Here is a 5,135-nt window from a genome sequence, read left to right on the forward strand (position 1 = left end):
ATGCAGAGAATATCTCTGGAGAACACAAGAAACAGGAAACATTCCTTGTCCGGAGGAGAGGAACCCGGCTACTGGGGGCCATAGATGGGAGGGACAATTTTCACTGATTATCATGTTTTCCTTTTGAGTATCATGTGAATTCAAAAAATAAACACAAATTTATTTGCATAAATATAAATTTAAAAAGAATGTGTCTTCCTGAGGATGCATGCTGTTACTATCCTCAATAAATGAGAAGTGGATACTGTGTCCCTAGGGGATAATTACTCAGCATAAGTTACCTTGGGTCAGTCTCCCAGCTACTGACATAGAAACTCTCCCCTCACAAAGTCTAAATACTTAAAATTTACAAATCAATATAAAAAGCTTAAATAAAACGTGTTTTATCTATCAACCTTGACAAATATGCCTTCACAATGGTATGCAGTGTTCACATTTCAGAGTTTTGCATCCTTCAGGATTTCACTCAGGAATGTAATATTGGGAGAGAGCTGGCCGGTGACCTCCCCCTTCTCTTGCCACGTCCCACTCCATCCTGAATCATGACTGTCCTCCCCCGCACACATGTGGACCAGTCTGCATATTCACAGTTCATTTACACCTCTGAAACGTTCATCCTTTGACCACCCCTCAGGGCAGCAGCATGGGCAGCCCAAAGAAAGATGGAACCCGGAAAGAGATGCATGTACATTCTGGAAGCAGCATTGAGGCCATTTGGGAATTTCAAGGTATCAGGTATCTGGAGAGCAGACAACAACTGGGGTGGTGGATTTCTAATGTGTCAGGTTGGCTGGACTGGATGCTATTTCTCAGAAGTCCCTTACCTGGGTGTCTTGTGGGAGACCTGGTGGGTGAAAGGAACAGCAGCCATTGTGTAAATCACGTGCACGGTTGCTAGTGGGCTGCCTCACCTCACGCCCACGGGGCAGGAGCCTGCAAACGCTGCATCTCCCCGGGGGTCCTCCTCAAGCTTCTCTGACTCCTAGTGCAGGTGTGTGTGTGTTTAGCTCCGTGACAGGGGCCCTGGCTTTTGCAGGACACCCATACCATTAAGGTCAGAGTCAACAAGAACTGACATGGGTTTCAGTCTATCTTCATGGGGCTCCTGGGCTCCAGTTTGCCCTTGATCTTCCCACTTATGTCCATCTTCCCTTCCCACTGCCTGCCCTGTGGACTTCAAGCAACAGCATCAGACATGATGACAACAGCCTTACAGAGGCTGCTTAATCACTCCCATTACTGTGCAAGGTCAAAGCCCTACAACAACTCTCTCTCCCTGCAACCCTCCCCACAAATGTGTGTGCGTGTGTGTGTGTATGTGTAGATATGTACATCCCCTAGTCATTCTGCTTCTCAGGTTGAACCCTAATTCAAAGGTGTGGGCTCAGTGGTCACATCCCCTTGGCCCTGTGGACTTCTTACCCTATGAGAATGGGCATGGCTGGAGCAGGGCCATCCTTTAAAGCAGAGCACCCAGGTCAGGGGTCTCAGGTGCCCAGGAATAAGGGGACACATCCCAGGGTAAGAGGACAGAAGGTGCCTGGAGAAAGGTAACTGTTTAAGACAGATGGTCAGGGGTTATTGTGAAACATTTTGTATTATTTTAACCTTCTGATTTCTTTATCATGGTCATGCTCCTGTGTTCAATACCATCATTGTGTCTGATCATGAATTATTGACAAAGTTCATTTAAAAACCTAATTTGCTTTGCACTAGGTTTGCAAATGACCTATTTTAGGTTCATTATTATCTCCATTTGCAAAATGCATCTACTTGTTTTGTGAGAAATTACCTGTTTCTAATATTAGAGCCTTTCTTTAGAAATTTTTTATTTGTATCTATTTTTATTTTTAGACTACTTTATTATGAAATATTCTTAAACATTATAAATCAAGAGAATATTATAATAAACCCCAACATAACAAGCACTTATATTAACTGACGTGAAGCCACTTCTGCATCATCTGTGATACATATTTGATAAAATATTTGAAGCAGATCCCAGACATCATGATATTTGCCTTTAACTAGTTCAGCATACATCTTTTTAAAAAATGATGTTAATTACATAACCAAAATACTGTTATCACTTCACAAAAGTAACAATTTTAAGCACATTTTACTTAATTATCTTCTAATATCCAATCCATATTGAAATTTCACTGACTGGCCCCAAAATATCTGTTCATAGTTGATTTGCTTGAATCAGGATCAAATGCTCCATACACTGGATTTGGTTGTTTTGTTTTAAAGGCTTTTACAGGAAAATTTATTATCACTCCTTTCTCCCTTCGTCAAACATATGAAGATACTTGACCTTTTATAATAATGATTTCATAGACTGTGGAGGCAATAAATACATACGTATCCAGAGCCTTTTCAAGGTCAATAGATGCTTGAACTTCACTGAGCTCTTCTGGAGAAAGCATTCACATAACCAGCGAGGGTCTCAACAGCCTTACAAGTGTTGCCTTACAATCTATTTTTGGAAACACATCTGTCCACGGCCACTACAGTGCATTAGTTCCTCCACAGAAATGTGGGGTTTTCTTATTCAAAAGGGAACAGTCATTTTTAGAGCCATATTTCTTCCATTTGTCTCAGAATTTTGGCAAAGTCTTTAGGAAATGCTTTCTAAAATTACAAAGCTGTACCAGGAGTGCTACCTGGAAAGCAGAGCAAGGGAGTAGGGAATAAACCAAACCATCCCTCAGCAAGGGCTTCGTATGGAAACCTGAAGTCCTCCTAGCTCCCATGAAAGCACCTTCCCTGGAGAAAGATTTTGCAGGTTATTCTTTTCTTTCCATCTTAAAAACCTTCTGGAGACAACTACAATCCCTGTCAGCAAAGATCTATAGACGTGTTTAAGAGGCCCTAGGAGGTTAGAAATTATAGTCAAAGGAGCAGACGCATATTCTGAATCTTTCAGTGAAGGAAAAAGGGTTTTTTCACTTCCACAGGGAGGGAAATATTACTTCATTTACAGCTGCCTTTAATTGACTCCAAACAAGATTAGTTTGGGACTTTCCCATGGAATTTTCACTCATCTGTCTTTTTTTTAATATGAAAAACTTGTATTAATTTGCTCAAATATATAATTGTCACAATTCTAGAACAATTATTTTTTATTGATTTATAAAACCCCCTTATTATACATATTATATTTTAGTTTATATTTGACTCTGTTTCTTGCATTTCTATTCTGATCTGTTTTCCCATATTATTGGTTTCAGTGTACATGAATTATTGAATTTATAATATGTATTTTAAATAATTACTATTATAATAAATATTATTTTATTATTTTAAATCACTACTAATACTTTATGTTTTAATATTTACTATGTATTAGGCACAATGCTAAGTGTTGTAAATGGATTATAACACAAGTTACTCAGGCCTCTACAAAGGGCATATTACATCTATCTTAATCAATTGAAGTAATAATTGTTCAGAGAATGTAACTAAATTGTCTAGAATTGCATAGCTAACAACTAGTTGTCTGTCTTGATATTAACATGACTAAAAGAAAACTGTTTTTTTTTTTTTTAAAACAAATATATCAGTGCTTGTTCATTGCCAAGAGCATCGTCTTTACTGAACATCCCAAGGAGGCAGGGGTTTGGGGGAGTTGGGGCTGGGTACACGGTGAATTAGTATCTTTGGTGGCATAAGGCAAAGACACCGGAGTCTGACACATTACAGGAATTACAGGGAAAGCCAATAGGAACCCTTTCTTCACTGGGTTCTGCAAGGGAATTAAGCCCAATGCCCCAAGGCATCCATTGTGTGTACTGAATTAACTTTTCTCCCAGCCATCTAGAGCAGGGCTACTTCTGTGCTAACCTTGGGAGAAATGATTAAAGAGTCACTGGAATCATTTTCTGTGTTCTGTGGTTCGGAGGAGGAACCTGGGTTGATGAAAGCCTACAAAGCATCAAGTTAAAAGGCGTGGGCAGAGCTCCAGGCAGAGGCTTGAAACAACATCTGGAGTTGAGGACAAGTAAGACCTTAGACTCTCCAGGCCTGCAGCTTCACGGAAAAGGAGTTTTGAATGGAAAACCTGTGACCTGGCCAAGGGTTAACATCCTGAAAGGTGTTAGGGAGTGCGTGGAGATGGGGTGGACAGTCCCCTTCAAAGCAAGTTCACAGATTCCAGTGATGACATCTTAGCACTCTGGGGTCTCATCTCTTGGAATTGCCATCACTTTCATGAGAGCAAGCAGACTAGTTTATTTTCACTTATACTTTGGTTTTGTACCAACCAGCATTACCCAGCAGATTCACGCATTTTACCTCTAGACTTAACTACAAATGACCTTAAGCTGTTTATGAACAAACTAAAAAGACAACCTATAGAATGGGAAAAAATATTTGCACATCATATTTGATAACGGGTTAATATCCAAAACATAGAAAGAACTCATATAACTCAATAGCAAAAAACCAAATAACACAATTTAAAAATAGGCAAAGAAGCTACATTGATATTTCTCCAAAGATATAAGAAAGGCCAACAGGCACATGAAAAGATGCTCAACATCACTAGTCATTAAGGAAATGCAAATTAAAACCACAATGTGATATCACTTCACACCTGTTGGAATGGCCATCATCAAAGCAAGACGAGAGAAAAACTGCTGATGTGGACGTGGAGAAAAGGGAACCCTTGGGAACTGTTGCTGGGATTGTAAATTGGTACAACCATTATGGAAAACAGTATGGAGAATCCTCAAAAAATTGAAAATAGGGCTATTGTGTGATCCAGCAATTCCACTTCTGGGAATATAACCAAAGGTAACTAAAACACTAAACTGGAAAGACATTTGCACCCCTATGTTCTTAGCAGCATTATTTATAATAGCCAAGATGTAGAAATAACCTAAGTGTCCATCAATGGATGAATGAATAGAGAAGTTGTGGTATATATATATATATATATATATATATATATGTATATACACACAATGGAATATTACTTAGCCATAAAAAATGAGGAAATCCTTCCATTTGTGACAACATGGATAGACATTGAAGGCATTATCCTGTGAAATAACTCAGAGAAAAACAAATAGTGTATGATCTCACTTATATGTGGGATTTAAAAAACAGAAACAAAAACAAAAAACAACAAC

The sequence above is a fragment of the Lagenorhynchus albirostris genome, chromosome 10 (assembly GCF_949774975.1).
Source record: "Lagenorhynchus albirostris chromosome 10, mLagAlb1.1, whole genome shotgun sequence".
NCBI classification, from domain to species: Eukaryota; Metazoa; Chordata; class Mammalia; order Artiodactyla; family Delphinidae; genus Lagenorhynchus; species Lagenorhynchus albirostris.